This window comes from Oryctolagus cuniculus, chromosome 3, assembly GCF_051225735.1.
Source record: "Oryctolagus cuniculus isolate XC-2025 breed Fujian yellow rabbit chromosome 3, ASM5122573v1, whole genome shotgun sequence".
NCBI lineage: Eukaryota > Metazoa > Chordata > Mammalia > Lagomorpha > Leporidae > Oryctolagus > Oryctolagus cuniculus.
In genome coordinates this window covers 110,222,363-110,243,471 of record NC_142869.1, presented here as the reverse complement: position 1 = coordinate 110,243,471, position 21,109 = coordinate 110,222,363, and the positions used below count along the sequence as shown (strand labels likewise).

At 40.0% G+C, this 21,109-nt stretch overlaps 1 protein-coding gene across 14 annotated transcripts in view; it reads right to left on the bottom strand.

The window, feature by feature from the left end:
* The window catches only part of NCKAP5 (NCK associated protein 5), a 1,067,666-nt gene that overhangs the window by 642,372 nt on the left and 404,185 nt on the right, over window positions 1–21,109 (bottom strand). The window lies entirely within an intron of this gene.

The following is a 21,109-nucleotide window of genomic DNA, read 5'->3' as shown; positions in this document are numbered from 1 at the left end:
AGGGAAAAAACTTAGGTGTATTTATAGGCAGAGAACACATGGAACATCAACAAAGCTCATTATAAAGTCCCCAGGTAAACATCACTATGTTTCAGAAAGTAGAAATAATACAAATACTACCTGTTGATAACAATGCAAAACAAATTACCAGCAAAAATTCAAAAAGTTTCCCTTTCTGGGACACCACAAAATAATATTTTAAGGAATTACAGAATCAAGGAATCAAAGATAACACAAGCCTAAAGAAATAACTACATGCATTTGCAATAGTGGCCACAGAATTAAAGGCTCTGAGAACCTGTATAAAAAATTAAGTTATACAGATAATAAAACATTTTTTTTTTAAGATTTTATTTTCTTTATTTGACAGGCAGAGTTACAGACAGGGAGAGAGAGAGAGACAGAAAGAAAGGTCTTCCCTCTGCCCTCTGCTGGTTTACTCCCCAAGTGGCCGCAACGGCCAGAGCTGCAGCTATCTGAAGCCAGGAGCCAGGTGCTTCCTCCTGACCTCCCATGCGGGTACAGGGGCCCAAGGACTTGGGCCATCCTCCATGTCCTCCAGGGCCACAGCAGAGAGCTGGACCTGAAGAGGAGCAACTGGGACTAGAACCGGCGTCCATATGGGATACCGGCGCCACAGGCAGAGGATTAACCTAGTGCACCATGGCACCGGCCCCCATCTTTGTTTTTATTCAAAAATTTTTTTCTCAAAAAGTTGAGACTGCAATTATTTTGGATTTCGGGTATTTTAAATTTTGTAATACTTGCATAATGAGATATCCTGCAAACAAGATCCAAGATAAATTTGAGTGTCAGTTGTGTTTCACACACTCATAGCCTGCAGGTAATTTTACACAGTATTTTCAATGTGTTTCAAACTACAATGTGCCACATAAGGTCCCAGTGTGGAATTTTCCACTTGTGGTATCATGTTGGCACTCAAGATGTTTCTTGCTTCACAGTATTTTATTTCAGATTTTTTGTTAAGGATTCTCAACCTATATAAATAAGATAAATTCTAGGCTCCAGAAGACCAAAAAAAAAAAAAAAAAATTACAAAGCATGAGGAATAAAGTAAGGTTAAAAACAAAATGTAGTAAACACAAAACAGAAAAGCAGGCAATCTAATTAAGAAATCAAAATCCATGTTAGACAAACACACATCTCATTAAAGATTTCAAAAATTATGAAAGCAAAAATATATAAAGAAATGATAAGTGGGGGGAAGCGACTACTGAAACAAATATGAGTTGATTACTTTATAGATCTCATATTTATCCCAATAAATGTATAAATACATAGAATGAACAATTTAAAGACAATTACCAAAATCCATTCTATTGTAGACAGATTAATCTCATCAACTTTCTGATTGCAAATATGCAACCATTAGACACCACACCAATCCATAGGCCCAGGGAATTCTAAAGAAACCCACTACACACATCACTCCAATGCTTATTTGTTCAAGAACATGTAAAAAGGGAGGACAACTTCCTAATTACTTTAATGAAGCAAACCATTAATTTAACCTTATAAAAACAGTTAAAAATTATATATTGATATTACATATATCAATGCAAAAATACTAAATGAGGAAGACGGTGTTAATACATTAATATACCTCAACCAAGTTATATTTTATCCAGAAATCCAAGTTTACTCATTATTAATGCATTCATGTACTATACAATAAATCTAATGAGAAGTATTACACAGTCTCTGCATAGATATTTTAAAAGCCTTAGAAAAATTTAACAACATTCCTAGGGCTAGCACTGTGTTGTAGAGGGTAAAGCCGCTGCCTATAATGCCAACATCCCATATGGGTGCCAATTTCAGTCCTGGCTGCCCCACTTCCAACCCAGCTCTCTGCTATGGCTTGGGAAAGCAGTGGAAGATGGCCCAAGTCCTTGGGCCCCTGTACTTGTGTGGAAGACCAGGAGGAAGCTCCTGGCTCCTGGCTTTGGATCAGCTCAGCTCTGGCCATTGCAGCTATTTGGGGAATGAACTAGCAGATGGAAGTCCTATATCTGCCTCTCCCTCTCTAACTCTGCTTTTCAAATAAAATAAATAAATTTTTAAATAATTTAATACTATTCCTGGTTAAAAATCAAGAAAGTCTAATTTATGTATGTTTTGTTAATGTGATAAAACATTCCAGGGTACTTCAGAGAAAGCAATTAGAAGTTTATTGTGGTGCAGAAGATTTGGTGCAGGATTGTTAAAGGTTTTCAAAAAGTTCATGCATTATCAAACACTATGCATGGATTTCAAAAAAGTTTCTTTCACAAAGGTAACTTAATTTGGAAATTAATTTAGAAATTCCCAGGGTATTCAGTTTGCTTGTAAATTAGTCCAGGATGCCCATAATTTACTACTACTTAGTATTTTATTGGACTCAATCCAGTTGTACAAGATTTTTCACAAAAAGGTGTAAGGACTGGAAAACAAGAAATCATAGATGTCACATAAAGTTATGCAAACCTATCATTAAATTGACAAAATTCAGATTATGAATATACATAATTAAAAGCCTTCCGAGACACAAAATCCTTCCTAGACACTTCTTGACCTAGACACTGAAGGCAAGGTCCCAAGTATGAACGACTCATTTACATTAGTCAGAAAGATGGTAACACACTTAGGGAAATATCTCAAGTGGAAATATACAAAACTTACGTGAAGAAAATGTTAGAACTCCCAAAAGCCACAAAACTAGACATGAATCAAAGATATTTGCCACGCTATATCCCAACAGCTCAGAACTATAAAGACGTTAGTTTTTGTTAGGCTACTTTATACATAAACCTAATTCCAATAAAAATACCAGCATGCTTTTTTGGAAGCTATACTAGTTAACATTAAAGTTTGTGTGAGAAAACTTAGAAGAATAGAAAAGAAACCACTAAAAGAAAAGCTGGGAAGGGCAAATGCTTTAACTTACCCAGTAAACAGAGTGCAAAGCTCCTGAAATACAAACAGTGTGGTGATGATGTGTGAATGGACAACCAGGGCAGAAACAAATGTTCAAGACCAGGAGCATCCCTAGGGACATTCACTCCACACACAGTAAAAGTGCCATCTCATTCTGCAATAAGGGAGATTTTAAGGTAAGCAGTGTTAAGGCCACTGGTTGGCCATTTAACTGGAATTTTAAAGCTTTATTTCAAAGACAGAGTTACAGAAAGAGGGGGAGAAACATCTTCCACCTGCTGGTTTACTCCCCAGGTAGTGGGAACAGCTGGAGCTGGGCAATTCTGAAGTCAGGAGCCAAGAGACTCCTATAGGACTCCTATGTGGGTACCGGGGCCATCCTCTGCTGCATTCCCAGGCACACCAGCAGGGAGCCAGACTAGAAGTGGAGCAGCCAAGACTTGAACCATTACCCATATGGGATGCCAGCACTGCAGGTGGTGCCTTTATCCACCACACCACAACACCAGCCCCCTTTTAACCAGATTTTGCTGAATTCATACCTCATTTAATACTTAAGAATGACTTTCAAATAGCAAGAGAGCACCTAAGTATCAGGAAAAAAGAAAATTATTAGGAGTTCTTTATTACCTGGGTCAAAGTACTGCTTATAGAACAATTCAAGCTCTAGTTACTATACAATACTACCAAATTTGACTATCAAAAAAATTTAAGTAGCATGGTACCTTAATTTTCCATTGCTGCTGTGCCAGATTGTTACAAAGTTAGTGATTTCCAACAACAAAGTTAACACCTCACAGTTCTAAGGGGATCAGTTTGGCAAAACTAACTAGTCTAATAGCACAGTGTCAGGAGGGCTGCTTCACTTCCCCACCCCCAAAGGCTCTAAGGCACCATTTGTTTCCTTGTATTCTCCAGCTTGTAGATGCTGTCTACAGTCCTTGGCTCATCTTTAATGTCGGTAATGTTACCTCTCTTTAATCTTTACTCTGTAGTAATGTCACCGTCTGATCACAGTCAAGAATGTTTCTTAGCTCTTGGGACCAGGCAATTACTTCGGACCCAACATGAACAATTCTGGGCAACCTCTCTTGAATTGTCAGCTGAATCTTATCTACTAAGCCCCCTTTTCCATGCAAGAAATATGTAGGAGCACTTCTAAGAGGTCTAGAGAATGTACATTATCCTTTTTGTTTTTTGGCCAACTTTTTAAAATTCCCTAATAATTACATGTTCTGAAGGTTACATGTATTTCATTGAGGGACACTTTTCCCTCCATAGAACCAAATTTTTAATTGAAATACAATGCTACAAGAAATTCATTTCACAAAGATACACAGACTGAAAGTAAAGGTTTGGGAAAAAAATATACCAGGCAAACAGAAACCAAAAGCAAGAAGGCATAGCTATCCTGATAACAGATAAAACAGACTTTAAAGAGTTTAAGAATAGGGAGGAGCTTACTGCTGTAGTCTGGGGAAGATAGTTTTAAAAACGTGGACAGAGTACAATCTCAGGGAAGAGTTAAACTCCAGAGAAAGCATGCAAATTAGAGACACTGAACCTACATGGAGAGTGTGGACGCACTCAAGATCCCAGCAACCAAGAACCTCAGCACAAGCTTTGGAGTGAGGGAAGACTAGACTGCAGCAGCCCAAGCCACTAAGGGAAGAGCTGCAGGAAAAGTCTGGAATAAGTCCAGCTTGGAGCCCTGGGGAGGGGGCGGACAGTGTACCTGCCAACTTAGAGGGGGAACAAAGAGGGACACATTCCTCTCCCACCACCCGGCACCAGCATTCTTAACTACAGAGAGGGCCAGACACCATTTTGGACATATGTAACAGCTGTGCCAGTTACTCTGATCCAGGACTTAGGAGAAAAAATAAATCATTACTCAAATAATGGCTTATTAGAAGATGGACAACCAGGGACGAGTATACCTAAGCTAACAAATATTGTGATGTCTGAAGGGGAAAGGATGAATTTAGGGTGTAAACATACAGCCCATGATTGTTTACAGCAAGTGGAAGATGTAGCACAGGCTATCACACAGGATATATGGTTAGGTAATATATGAATCTTTTAATTTATGGCTTACGAGGTTTACATCAGAGTAAGTATACAACACTTCTAATAGCACACTAAGATGACAAGTAAAGAGGAACAAGATTAAAGAAGTTTAACCACCAAGAGTCAGTCAGGAAATGTACCCAGATATGTTTTCTCTTAGAGACCCAGCAAGTAGTGTACCAATAGCATTATTCAGTCCTACCAGAAGTCTAGTTTCATAGGTACTGGCACTAATGCTCTGAATCCATGACTGATGCATTCAAACAATTCTGGACTGTATTAAGCAACAAGGACAAACCAAAATGAATGTACATATTTCCTTCTTCCAGGAGTTTACTGCTATATGACAGAGACACCAGGTTTTAAGCTACCTGTAACAGAAGTGATGATCAAACTCGACACAGGTAGAATGTCATGGAAATGCAGAAGTGGGGACTCATTTTTAGTATGGAATTATGGATTTCCTTTAGGAGAAATTAAAATCTTAATTAAAATGGTATCCATTTTCATTTTATTTCAGAGGAAGAAAATAGGGGCATAGAGAAGGAGAGAGACCAAAACAGAGATCTTCTACCCATGGATTCAATCTACAAATGCTTACAACAGCAGGGGTGGTCCATGCTAAAGCCAGGAACCCAGAGCTCTATCAGGGTGCCACATGTGGGTGTCAGAGATCCAAGGACTTGAGCCTCATCCCCTCCCTCAGTAAACAGTATGCAGTCTTGAGAAACTGGATAGGAAGCAGAGAAGCCAAACTTGAACTCAGACACTTGGAGACATCCCATGCAGTGTTTTAACTGTTATGCCAAATACTCACCACTTCACTAAAATTTGAAAGAGGAATGAGAAAGAGGATGCAATGAACAAAGAGATGTAATGACAAGAGCATTCATGAAAAAGGCAAAGACTGACCACTTGGAAAAGGTAGAGAACTTCTCAAAAGATGAGCTTTATCTCCTTCACTGACAATAATGCAACAACATAAATTATAATATCTCATTATAGATTTTGCTTTTTTATAAAATTTATTCTCCCAAAGTATTAAAATCTTAAGCTGCATCTTCACTTTTCATTATACCTTCAAATTCATTATATCTTCAAATATAAGTTCTGCAATCCACATTTTCATAAATGGCCATAAGTTACAAAGAACACAAAGCTGTAAAGGAATTTTAGCCCACATCGTTATTTTTTTTTTAACTTTTATTTAATGAATATAAATTTCCAAAGTACGATTTATGGATTACAATGGCTTCCCCCACATACCGTCCCTCCCACCCACTACCCTCCCCTTTCCCACTCCCTCTCCCCTTCCATTCACATCAAGATTCATTTTCGATTATCTTAATATACAGAAGATCAGCTTAGTATACATTAAGTAAGGATTTCAACAGTTTTCTCTCACACAGAAACATAAAGTGAAAAATAATAGATGATTTTTTTTAAATGAAGATGAAATCAGATCAGACCTATTGTCATGTTTAATCCCAGTGAGAGTCAAGTTGGGAGTTGATAATTTCTTTTTTTTTTTTTTTTTGCAGAGGATCAGTTTAGTATACATTAAGTAAAGATTTCAACAATTTGCACCCCCATAGAAACACAAAGTGAATTATATTGTTTGAGTACTCGTTATAGCATTAAATCTCAATGCACAGCACATTAAGGACAGAGATCCTACATGAGGAGTAAGTGCACAGTGACTCCTGTTGTTGACTTTACCAATTGACACTCCTGTCTATGGCATCAGTAGTCTCCCTATGCTCCAGTCATGAGTTTCCAAGGCTATGGAAGCCCTCTGAGTTCTCCGACTCTTATCTTGTTTAGACACGGTCATAGTCAAAGTGGAGGTTCTCTCCTCCCTTCAGAGAAAGGTACCTCCTTCTTTGAAGACCTGTTCTTTCCACTGGGATCTCACTCGCAGAGATCTTTTGCCAGAGTGTCTTGGCTTTCCATGCCTGAAATACTCTCATGGGCTTTTCAGCCAGATCCGAATGCCTTTAGGGCTGATTCTGAGGCCAGAGTGCTATTTAGGACATCTGCCATTCTATGAGTCTGCTGAGTATCTCACTTCCCATGTTGGATCACTCTCCCCTTTATTTATTCCATCGGTTAGTATTAGCAGGTACTAGACTTGTTTATGTGCTCCCTTTGACTCTTAGTCAATTGACTAACTGAAATTGATCACTTGGAATAGTGAGATGGCATTGGTACATGCCATCTTGACCACATCGTTATTTTACAGATGACAGATTTCATGACCAAGTGACTCACTCACCATCACAGAATGGCAAACTTGAGTAAGAACTCATTCTAACACTGAATATGTGCATGGATTTTTTTCAGTGATGTTCTATGTCCAAAGTAAAGTGAATGACTTCTACATAACTGTAAACAATGTGAAGAGTTAACATGGAATTATTAACTAAACACTTAAATGATAATTGAGGACTCATCACTTCAAGCTTGTTTATTTAGGACAAATAAAACAAATCTCCAGGGTAGGGATTAAGCTCACGGAACTCATTACCCAACAAGAGGTGGGAAAAGTTAGCAATGTAAATATTTTACATAACTTATGTAAATTAGTGAAAGTCTTATCACAGTTTATAAGACAAAGTAGCATATGTAGGTCATGTCAAAGATTTGATGTTTATAGGCTAGCGCCATGGCTCACTTGGTTAATCCTCCGCCTACAGCACCAGCATCCCATATGCGTGCCAGGTTCCAATCCCGGCTGTTCCTCTTCCAGTCCAGCTCTCTGCTGTGGCCTGGGAGGGCAGTGGAGGATGGCCCAAGTGCTTGGGCTCCTGCACCGACATGGGAGACCAGGAAGAAGCACCTGGCTCCTGGCTTTGGATCAGCGCAGTAGCGGCCATTTGGGGAGTGAAGCAACGGAAGGAAGACTTTTCTTTCTGTCTCTCTCTCTGTCTATAACTCTACCTGTCAAACAAATTTAAAAAAAAAAAAAAAAAAGATTTGATGCTCACACTGAAGAAGCTCCTGCCTTGCCATCTCTCCCAAAGACAGGTGGCACGTAGTCATGAGGCTTCGGATCCAACACTGTTTTGTACATCCTGAGAAACTGCCAGGCTACCGAGGTGTAAAATCAAGTCAGCCATTCAAGGAACCAATCTTTGACTATGTATCAGCCAAGACAACTATGGCAGTTATTATTCTCCTTAACATAAATGGAGGAGACATTTCTACATTCTAACTTTGCACCAAGAGTCAGCCTTTGAAATCCCATGAGAAAGTTTTCTTAAGGGTTTATCCACACTTTCTTCTTTGGTTTTCTCAGATGAGAAGCAGGAAACCTTCCAGACATCCTGAACCTCTGAACTTTCTGTGGTTTATCCTTCAATGTATGCAAACGTCCATGCAACAATTCAAAACTCCCACTGCATTATAGCATGTCTTTATGCTACTTATCTACAGCACTCTCATTCCCAACCTATCACGGAGTGTGAGCATAACTACATGTTACAAGGGCGAATGCAGATCTTATTGGCCTGGAAGAGTCTTAAACCCTTTATCACATGTAGGTTTATCATGTAAGTATATGGTTTCCAAGACCATCTCCCCAAGCTACCCCTAAACCAAGCTGCTCGTATTATTTCCTGACAAGTAAACCAAATTTTGCATTTCACCCTATCCCAGTTCATGCCATCTCTGTAAAAATAGAGCATCTGACAACGGTCCCAGCTAACTAATGTAACCCAACCCCTATCAGCTATGTGACAGAAAGAAAGTTTTTACACACTATTTGTTACAAAATCTTCACCATTATGACCAACAGACCTAAGTGTCATGCAATCATTTTTTAGCTGTTATCCAAAGTTTAAAGCGATTACGAAGTGTTAAATTTAAGATGAGGAAGATAATGTTTTAATACTAAGAAAATAAACTGCTTTGAAATGGTACTTCCATATTATGATGGTTTAAGGATTGAGCTAGAAAAATAAACTCTTGTTAGTGCAGTAAACTGGCCAGAAATACATCTCCCAGGGGACTGGGGAGGGGAAGGGAAATCATCAAGGAGGGCCATTAGAATTGATTTTTTTAAACTGGCAATCTGAAATTTCATCACTTTTTGAAGATACAGTATGCTATTTGCTTTGGTAAAATGCATATACCACTGACACAGTATAGCGCAAATCTAGGTGTGAACCATGGCAAACACCTAAAATGTCCTACTTTAATCTCTATTTTCAGCAACATTTATAGTTCTGTTCATATGATTTAAAAAAAAAAAAAAGATTTGAAAGGCAGAATTACAGAGAGGCAGAGGCAGAGAGAGAGGTCTTCCATCCACTGGTTCACTTGCCAGATGGCCACAATGGCCAGAGCTGGGCCAATCCAAAGCCAGGAGCTTCTTCTGGGTCTCCCACGCAGGTGCAGGGGCCCAAGGACTTGGGCCATCTTCTACTGCTTTCCCAGGCCATAGCAGAGAGCTGGATCAGAAGAGGAGCAGCTTGGACTTGAAGAGGTGCCCATATGGGATGCAGGCATTGCAGACGGCAGCTTTACCTGCTACATGACACTGCAGGCCCCATGATTTTTTTAAAGACATTTATTTGAGAGGCATAGTTACAGAGAGGGAAAGACATAGAGAAGTCTTCTATTCACTGGTTCACTCCCCAGATGGCCACAACAGTCAGAACTGGGCCAGTCCAAAACCAGGCGCTTCCTCCAGGTCTCCCAGGCAGGTACTGTAGCCCAAGCACTTTGGCCATCTTCTGTTTTCCCAGGCCATCAGCAGGGAACTGCAGCAGAAGTGGAACAGCCAGGACACAAATCTGTGCCCATATAGGACGCTGGTGCCTCAGGCAGATGCTTAACCTACTACACCACAGTGCCAGCCCAATTGTGCTACTTTTGATGAGCTTTGGTTATTCTAGCACTTTTCATCCCAATATCCTTCAACTATGGAACTGTTAAAAAGTTAGTGACAGCTCATCTCAGTGACCTAATGAAATTCACTCTTCCTCCATCTGAAACCCAAGGTAGTTGCCTAATAAAATTTCAACCAGAGTTTAATGGTCTAACTTGTATTTATCAATTCAACTATGAACTATTAACTATAAATAAAATATTGGCTTTGGATAAATGAAGATCTGAAATGGGAAAAAAGTGATTAAAAGGAGAGGAGATAGAGCCAAGGAGTAGAAGAAAAGAACAGACTTTCTAAATTTAACACACTCTCTGCCCTTGCATGAAATAAAGATTTATGTTCTTTGAGTCTACAAGCGAGTAATTGGATATGCATGATGCAATACTGGAATTCTAGGTATTTTGCCTAAAGATGAACAATTAGTAACACTGGGTGGGGATGAAAAAATCAAAGAGTAATAATCCTTTCTAAAAGAATAACTAAAACTGGACTTGTAATCTGGCCATAATAAGATATATTGTATTTACATTAGAATACCAAATGCTAAGAAGAAAATTGATAAATTAGAGTATTCCAATAGGTGGCTATGATTATGTGAACTCCGCAGATCAAGTTGAGGAACAATGGAAGGAACCTAAACGGCCTCCTTTGAAAAAGTCAGGACAAAAACCATGGAAGACTGTCTTAAACCCTTTAGAAGGGGTGGTATACAGCTAATGCTGTAAATATGGTAAATGGAGATAGTGGTGGCATCATTAGAGTAAGAAGGTGAAGGTCAGAGTTTGAATTACCCAATGTGATTTGGATTCTGGCTTATTACTATCCAATGTAGCAGAATCCATTCTACACTCACCCATATTTTGCATTGGTATTTGCAGACGCTCAAAGTCCATTGTCTCAAGAAAGTCCTCTTCCGTATTAGAAGTGTTAAAACATCCCTTTCTAGTTCTGATTAGCTGTAACTTACACAACTGGCTTATTAACTCTCTTGATTATCCCAGATGTCTGTAATCTCTACAAGACAATTCACTGTACTTTTTTCAAACTATCAAGCAACTCCATTAGTCTTTGTCCAAGTAAATGTCTCCAATTCCTTGCATAATTGTTAATTTATAGACTGCCCCATCAAAACTCCTTGGTTTTGAGGGTCTCTGATACAAGACTTTTGGTAGGAATCAAATTAACAATAACAACACAATAACTTTTATTTACCCTGTTTAAGAAAAGTTAATACAGATGTATGAGGTAAAAAGGTATAATATTCAAATTTATATTAGCCATTATTTTATATGTAAAAGTATAAAACCATGTGTTCAACTATTTCTGAAAATTGAAGTACATGGAATAAGATGAACTTCATTATATGCACAAATCTGGTACAGTCTCAAGTACAGTGGGCAGGGAGGAATGCATTCCAAGTGAGCTGAGGAAATGGGGAGCAGATCTGGCTGTAACTTCACTTGGAACAGAGCAAAGGATAGTAACGCAGCATGTATGCAGCAATACTGAGTAGTAAGTCAAATATGGCAGCACTGTGTATGGCTAAGAAGTATTTAGGTGTGGACATTTCGTGTATTTATATGTCCACATCCCGCACGTGAACACATGGATTCAATACTTGGTTCCATATTCTCCTTCTAGTTTCTTGATAATGCAGATCTAGAGAGGCAGTGGTGATAGCTGAAGTGATTGGGTTCTGGTAACTCACATTGGAGACCTAGATAGTTCAAGTCCCCTCCTCCCAACTTTTGTCACCACCTCTCTCCCTCACTGCCCTTTGTAGGCATTTGGAGAGTGAACTATAACCTGGGAACTCTTCCTCCTATTTTAAAAATCTAAAAAAGACAAAAGTGTTAGTGTAAATCTACCTACCTTCAATTCCTATCTTCCCATTCTAAACATTTTTGGCTCTGCTAAAAAAAAAAAAAAATCAAGACTCAAGAGTTCCAAAGATATTTATTTGACAAACTAATCCTCAACACAGAGGCTAAGAGAGAATTGCTTAAATTCTTGGGTGGCAATTACACCAACCAGCATGATTTCTAGACAACCAACTACCTGTATTCCAAACACCTGAATTTTACACAATCCAGTGTATGAGTTATTTGTGGATAAACATGACCCTTAGTATATTTTCAATCATATCGTCTTGGGGTTAATTGGTCCCTGAAGCTAAATCGTCCTAACTGTATGTCTGATCCAACCTTAGGAACTTTTGCTCAATAGTGACAAAGAATTTGAGTGTAGCCTTCTGCAATTCATCCCACTCATTATTTCCAAAGCAGAGTAAGAAGAAAATTAGAAAATACAACTGAATAAAATCAGACAAATATTCATTTGGCTGCAAGTCTGAATCTCTAGGGAATACTAAAGAGACAGTGTCAAGTTGTGCAATATACCTTAATAGGGATCATAACACCTGAGTAACTTTGATATTGTATAACTGACTTTTCTTTCCACAGCATGCTATTCTCTTAGTTTCTGTGGAAACTTAAGTATTATTCAGTAGAACCATTTTCTGAGAAACCTTTCAAAGTGCTCACAGACTCTACTCCTGCTCTGCTGCCCCATGTCTGCCAGCATGCTGTTTTATTGCCTCTTGGATATTTGTTGCCAAGACACAGCCCAAAGAATAGGTCCACGATAATAGTTTCATGGCAAAATGTCATCTTCAAACCAATGTATTTATCACTTCTATCTTTATCCCTTAACTCTTCTATATGTTAACCCACATGATAGCTAAAAATAATTAACTCTTAATGATTTCTGTAGATGTTTTTATTTTGATCCCAATGGAAAAACCAAGATCCACAATGCCTAGGTGACTCTTGCAGGACACACTGTAAGTGGCATAACCAGAACTCAAACTCCACATTGCAAGGCATGGCCAGGGCCACTTTTTAAAAGTTGGCAACAGTATGACACAGTCACCACAGTCAGCTATGAATCCCGGATTGTACTGGTGTAGCACCAGACACCAGTACCAACCAAAGTATAGCCCAGTAATATGGAAGAAAAAGTATCTTATTTATAATTAAAATATCTAAAGCAGCCAGTTAATAAAGTTACTTTCAGCTGCTGGTTCTTTTTTCCATGTTTTTTGCTTCATTGTCTTCCTTGTCACTAATCCTTTTAAAACTAGTAACTTGGCAACCTGTGTCACTGTTTTGTCAATGCAGAGGAGGCTCCCCTTTAATTTCAGTGTATATCCATCTTGACAAAATTCTCAAGATCAGTTCACTAAGTACTCCTTCCTAACCTTTTCCAGGAAAGGTGAGATAAGTTTTCTAAAATAATTTGATCTATTTATATTTCATTGTTAACTCATTTTCCAAGGCATAGTTGCCACACACACATACACACACACACACTGTCCTTTTAATCAGATTTTTTAAACCTATGATACTCTTAATTGCACCTTTCAAAATTATAAGATTATTTCACTGCTTCTATTGATTAGGTGGTTTGCACCTCAGGATCTCAACTGATAAGTCAATGCAGTAAAATTAGGAGCACATGCCTTTGATTATTGATACTGGTAAAAACCCTTACTGTAACAGGCAATAGCATGATCAAACTTACTGAATTTTAGGATTTTGTGCTCTCATTGAGTTTTGACATGTTTTGAAAGATGTATGAAAAGTCTAGTGCAACAAGCACTGTTACTGGCCTTGTTTGTTACTAAGAATATTTACAACTTCATTAAATATCCCAATCCTTAACTTTCTAACAGCAATTATCTTGAAATCACATATCCCATTTAGCACTTGCACACCACTCAAATGAATGACTTCCTGGTGCATTTTTTTTTCCTTTGGGCTTACAAGGTGTGTTTGTAAAGAACACATAAGCTTTAGTAACTTCTCTTCCTCAGTCACCATCAATCCCTTCCTGTCTTATGAGAAGTGTTTTTAGCCTCTATAATGTGTTCATTAAGGAACAAAGATGAACAGCCCATCCATAATTTGTCTGTTCTTTTAAGATAGCAAAAGTGTTGGGGTAACACAGTGATGCAGTGGGTTAAATCACTGCTTGGGACATAAACATCCCATATCAGAGCATCTGGTTAGCATGCTGTCTTATCTATATTTCTAATCCAGCTCTCTGTTCATGTGTTTGAGAGGCAACAAATGATTGCTAAAGTACTCAGGTCATGACAACCCCATCAAAGATCTGGATGAAACTCCTGGCTTCAGCCTGGCCCAGCACTAGCTGTTGTAGGCATTTGGGGAATGAACCAGCAGATAGTAGATTGGTCTCTCCTTCCTGGTCTTTCAAATAAATCCCCCCACCAGCCACAAAGAAAGAAAGAAAAGAAAAGAAAAAGAAAAGAAAAAGAAAAAGAAAAAGAAGAAAAGAAAGAAAGACAGAAAGAAAAGGAAGAAAAGAAAAAGCCAAATATTATCTTAGTTTCAAGTTTTATGCTAAGTACTATCAAAGATGCAATGAATGAGAAAACTAAGCCTTATTGGTCAAAGATGCAAAGGGTATATAGGGCCCTCATAGGATAACTACAAACATAATGCAAGGCAATTGAGTTTTGTAATTGAAATTGGTATAGAGGCCATGTGACTATAGATTCACTGGTCAGAGTTTGGAGTATTTTACTAAAGCATGGCAGAAGCAGTTTCGTCTCCATCAATAGGAGAGGAAAGGGATAAAAGACAGAGTTTTCCTGAGGTCCATGAGAGAGGTTGCACGGAGGTAGGAGCTAAAGGGCCTTCAATACCACCCTACCCCTCAGCTAACTTTCACATCAGAGAAAATCTACATTTATCACAGAGAACATACCTGCAGGATTGAATGACCAAGAGTTGAGTAAAAGGCAAAGCCTCAGCAGCCAGTTGGCCCATGTCCCTAAAGCAACATGGTGGGACTATTTGGGTATGCAACCACCCACAGACTGCCAACCCAAACCAACTCTACAGCAGACATTTGCATTCTCACAAGTTGTCTCTGTCCTGATACATTCAGGGCAACTATTTCCTATTTCTGTTAACCTATTCTTGATTTCATTCAGTGGACCTTTCCATACTCAGCTCTGTTATTTATGAGTTTTGTTTTGTTTTGTTTTGTTTTTTAAGATCCGCCTAGCAGCGCCGGCACACCGGGTTCTAGTCCCGGTTGGGGCGCCGGATTCTGTCCCGGTTGCCCCTCTTCCAGGCCAGCTCTCTGCTGTGGCCAGGGAGTGCAGTGGAGGATGGCCCAAGTGCTTGGGCCCTGCACCCCATGGGAGACCAGGAGAAGCACCTGGCTCCTGCCATCAGATCAGCGCGGTGCGCCGGCCGCAGCGCGCTGGCCGCGGCGGCCATTGGAGGGTGAACCAACGGCAAAAGGAAGACCTTTCTGTCTCTCTCTCTCACTGTCCACTCTTTTTTTTTTTTTTTTTTTTGACAAAGAAAGAAAATCAAATAAATAAAATAAATCTTTAAAAAAAAAAAGATTTATTTGAAAGGCAGAGTACAGAGAAGGAGACACAAAGATAAAGATCTTTCATCTGCTGGCTCACTCCCCAAATGGCCACAACAGCCAGGCATAGGCTTCCTCCAGGTCTCTCACAATGGTGGCAGGGACCCAAGGACTTGGACCATGTTCCGCTGCCCTCCCAAAGTGTTTTAGCAAGGAGTTGGATGGGAATTGGAGCTGCCAGGACTTGAACCAGCGCCCATATGAGATGCTGGAGCTGCAGACAGTGGCTTTAATGTGTTGTGCTACAGTGCTGGTCGGAAGATCTCATTTCTAATGCAAAATTATATAATATGCCATAGTTAGAGCCTCTAAGGAAAAACATACTTTGCATTTTCTCTTTTTTAAAGAGGTCCAATCACATCTCCCTGAAACCAGTGGGTGGTCATGGAACTCGATCCCATGTTTCTGAATATAGAAAGGTCAAAAATTGGGAAAAGAGCAAACATTTACTCCTTCAAAAATCTGGAGATGGAACAGGCATTTAGCCTACTGGTTGAAACATGCACATCCATACTGAGCACCTGTGTTAGATTCCCATCTATAGCTCCCGACTCTAGCTTCTTGCCAATGCAGTCCCTGGGAAACTGGTAATAGTTCAAGTAATAGGGTTCCAGCTACTCACCTGGAAGTCATGGATTATGTTCCCAGCTTCTGGTTGTGGTCTCAACCTAGCCTTGGTATTTGGTGAGTGAACCAGCACATGGGAGCTTTCTACCTGTTAAATACAGGGGCTGGAGCGGTGGGGCAGTGGGTTAAAGCCTTGACCTATATAGTGCCAGCATCCCATATGGGCACTGGTTTGAGTCCCAGCTGCTTTGCTTCTGATCCAGATCCCTGCTAATGCAGCTCAGAAAGCAACAGAGGATGGCCCAAGTCCTTGGGTCCCTACACCCACATGGGAGACCAGGAAGAAGCTCCTCATCCTGGCTCAGAATTGCCCAGCTCCAGGTATTGCAAACATTTGGGGAGTGAACCAGTAGATGGACAACCTCTGTCTCTACCTCTCTCTGTAACTCTGACTTTCAAGAATATAAAATGAATCTTTAAAAAAAAAAGTTACCCATATGGAAAGGTATGTAGTTCTATCTTCAAGTTTTATAGAAAACAAACTTCAAGTATACCAAAGCACTAAAAAGTTCAATTTTTCTATTATATTTCAATGGGAGGCCAGGGTAAATTACCCATTTGTTCCCAGATTTTATAAAGCATTTAATCATTTCTTACTGTGGATGTATTCAGCCACAAGACATGTATTAGTGTCAAGTGGTTCATTTATACTGTTGCCTGCTGGAGTTTTTCTTTCAACTTAGTAGGGAGTATTTGTGATCTTTATTACTCTGTATAAATCTACAAAATGCCTTGTGCTTGAGGCTCTTTATTTAAGTTTCAGATAAATAAATCATACTATGTTCCTGGCCTTCACATTAAGATAAGCATGGATCTAAAAATAACAATATTTTAAGCCAAATCTCCTCAGATTGAATAGTAGTAAATTTCTCTGGCCAATCCCCAAAACTTACTGTTGTATTTTTTTTTTTTTTTGATACTTTCAGAGTGTCTCTCAACCATAAACCTGTTTAAACTACAAGTAGAATTATTTAAGTCATCTATGGGCTTACTTATATTACTCAACTCCAGCTTTTCATGGCCACAGTAAATCCATCTTGGAAGTGAGGATATTTCCTAGGTCTGTTAGAGAACAAACTGGTTTCCCTGTAGGTCAATCTAATTGTTAAGCATACTGTGATTTATCAACTGTAAGGAGATCCAGACTTGAATTTCTCATCCTGTGCACAATATGAAAATTGAAATATTAAGAGCAACTCAAATTCAGTGTATTTAGTAAGCAGCTCTTCATCTGCCTTCACTCCACCCACTGGTTCCCACTCAAGACTTAGGTCAACACACCATCTCCTCGAGGAAACCCCCTTCAAACTTCTAAAGGACATGGTGTCCTAAAATATTTTACTGATCCCTTCTTCCAGTCCCAGTGGAACTGTCTTTACAGGTAGATATCTTTTTTTTTTTTTTTTTTTTTTTTTGGACAGGCAGAGTTAGTGAGAGAGAGAGAGAGACAGAGAGACAGAGAGAGAGAGAAAGGTCTTCCCTCCGTTGGTTCAGCCCCCAAATGGCCGCTACGGCCGGAGCACTGTACTGATCCAAAGCCAGGAGCCAGGTGCTTCCTCCCGGTCTCCCATGCGGGTGCAGGGCCCAAGGACTTGGGCCATCCTCCATTGCCTTCCCGGGCCACAGCAGAGAGTTGGACTAGAAGAGGAGCAACCGGGACAGAACCGGCACCCCAACCAGGACTAGAATCCGGGGTACTGGCGCTGCAGGCGGAGGACCAGCCCAGTGAGCCATAGCACTGGCCATGACTTTCAACTCTTGTAGGTCTTATCACTTTGTCTTCAATACAAACCTTGTTAGCAAGAAAAATTGAGGCTGGTGCCATGACTCACTGGGCTAATTCTCGGCCTGTGGCGCTGGCAGCCCGGGTTCTAGTCCTGGCTGGGGTGCCGGATTCTGACCCTGTTGCTCCTCTTGCAGTCCAGCTCTCTGCTATGGCCCGGGAAGGCAATGGAGGATGGCCCAAGTGCTTGGGCCCTGCACCCGCATGGGAGACCGGGAGGAAGCACCTGGCTCCTGGCCTCAGATCGGTACAGTGCTCCAGCCGTAGTGGCCATTTGGGGGGTGAACCAATGGAGGGAAGACCTTTCTCTCTGTCACTCTCTCTCCTTCTAACTCTGCCTGTCAAAAAAAAAAAAAAAAAGTCAAGTAGTTTGTCAATTTATAAGAAATCTAAGTATGTTATGATGGATTGCCATGCCTCTTCCAAAAAAGAGGAACTAATTCTAAGAATTAAGAGAGCATGGATATCAAGTTCATATAGTTTTACCAAGACCTTTTTCGTTTCTTTGCTCCAGAAGACCTGGGTACAAAGCATCCCCTAAGTAGAAAGGCATACAGATCACATACAAGTCATCCATAGAAACTATAAAGTTGATTTGTCCTAGGATGTAAGGAACTCAAGTCATCTTCTGGTTTTGTCCATCCAGTATCTTTTCAGATTTAGTCCTCCAAACCCCTTACATTGTGGAAAGAAGTTGCTTTGAAGCTAGTGGCATCACTTCAGCAGGAGTTTTATAAAGCTTTATCACTCCCTTGCTCCTCTAAAGCAGGACCAGCCATCTGTAAGTATCCCTTCCTGTGCAGTTTAGCCCACAGCCCTCCTTACCACAGCCAGGGATGACATAACCATTCAAGCATGTGGCAATATCCAATTTCCAGAGCCTTGATTTATTCTCTTTTGTGCTGGGCAGAGGGCATGCCATAGAGGGCAGACTCTTATCTTGGCAGGGGTCTGGGGCTGTCTGCATCTCTGACACAACCCCTGGTGAGTAATTGGGAAATGACATTGATGGGTGACAAGGGTGGCCCTGGGGCTTGCACTCGTTGGCCAATACAGCTATGATTTAGAAATTCAGCCCAAGGGTTGAGAGGAGGGGAAGATAATGGAAAGCTTGCTAGGTCTGGTCTCCTCTGACCTCCAGCAGAGAGAGAGAGATGCAGAGTAGGGAACCCTGTGTCGTTATTGAATTGGCATAGCATAATGTTTTGCTTTCAGAGTCTTTCATTGCTATTACGCAGCACCGAGCTCTTTGTTTGCTACACATTCTATCCCCCAGAGATAGCCTCATTTTCTCTTGAAGGGGATTTAAACAAATCATGGTTCTTATTTTATTTGGTGTCCACTATTAAGAATTCATGCAGAGCAATTTTACGTGTTGCCAATTAAGAACTCTCTGTGGAGGCCTATGATTACAGTAGAGACAACCTGTTTAATACTTAGCATCTTCTTAGTCTACATAAATCCACCCTGTGAGAATAGGGGCATGCTAATTCTTGGAATGCCTGGATCACTGATTCTAAGATACAGAATATGTAAGAGGGAAATCGGAGAGACGTTGGGTCTGACTTTACACAGGTCATATGTGCTTATTTCATATTTCTATTTTACAACTTGGAGACAATTTCTACTAACACATTAGCTAACAACTGTTCATTTATCAGGATAGGATATTGTGACATAGCTGCCTGGAAATCTTTTTCTAGAGCTGGAAGAAACTTTTGACACTGATGCAAATAACATTTAGACAAAAATCTTACCAATATACTCAAAATAATGGGTAACATGAGTGAGTACTACAGATCATATTATGTCCACAGTCAATTTTTTTTTAAGATTTATTTACTTATTTGCCAGAGAGAGAGTTACACAGAGAGAGAAGGAGAGGCAGCGAGAGAGAGAGATCTTTCACCCACTGGTTCACTCCCCAATTGGCTACAACAGCTACAGCTGTGTCAATCCAAAGTCAGGAGCTCCTTCCAGGTCTCCCACGCAGATGCAGGGGCCCAAGGACTTTGGGCCATCTTCTACTGCTTTATCAGGCCATAGCAGAGAGCTGGATCAGAAGTGGAGCAGCCAGGACTCGAACTGGCACCTACATGGGATGCCAGCACTGCATGCAGCAGCTTTACCCATTATGCTGCAGTGGCGGCCGCCATGTTCAATGTTTTTAAGATAAGCAGAACTTGAGTCCCGATGAAAATGAAATCAAAGTTTTCACCCGTTTTTTTCTTGCTCGAATAGCAATTATATGAAAGCCACAAAGGTAAAACTATGTTTTAAAGAATTTCTGATATACTATCATATTAATGCCAGAAGTGATGAACTCCAGCATCTTCTTCTAGTTGGAGATTTAGTCATGCTTTTCAATTAGATGTTCTACTCTGCTGGTGATGTAAGAAACTTAATTCTCCCCCCTCGGGAAGTAGGCGTTAAATGCTTTACTAGAATGAACAGTTGGAATCACTAGTTCAGAGATTCATGGAATCTGGTTTTGAGGCTTGGGCTGCCCCTCTGAAAAATGGTGAGGAAATTCAGATTGGATTTACTAAGAATTGACTTTCTCACCTTTTCCAATAACTTTGGCTCCTCATATTGTTGGATACCTTTTCATCAAATCACCCTGTCCAGTACCAGTAAAATCTTTGGCTGAGGAAGAAGAAATTTATTCCCAAGGTATGCCTTGGAACCTTAGGCTGAATGCTCCAAGGCAAATCTAATTTGGGGATTTTTTTTGTTTTAAAATTATATTGCATATATACAAACCAGTTTATATTGCTAATATGTGCTCACAAATTCTGCAATTGAAACAGAAAAAAATTGATCTAGCATTTTTTGAAAATTTTAACCATAGAATACCTTTGTTTTAAAGATATTATCATGGGATCAGCACTGTGGCATAGCAGGTAACTGCCACCTGCAGTGCCAGCATCCCATATGGACGCCAGCTCAAGTCCCTGCTGCTCCACTTCTGATCCAACTCTCTGCTATAGCCTTGGAAAGTAATGGAAGATGGCCCATGTCCTTGGGCCACTGCACCCACGTGGGAAGACCCAAAGGAAGCTCTTGGCTCCTGGCTTCAGATGGGCGCAACTCTGGCAGTTGCAGCTAATTGGGGAGTAAACCATCAGATGGAAGACCTCTCTCTCTCTCTCTCTCTGTGTGTGTGTGTGTGTGTGTGTGTCTCCTCTGTGTAACTCTGACTTTCAAATACACAAGTCTTTTTAAAAAAAAAAAAAAAAAAAAAAGAAAGATCTCATGACCCAGAACATTATTATTTCTTCAAATATGGTTTGGAAAACATTTTCATAGATTTTTCCAATCACAGGTTCTGG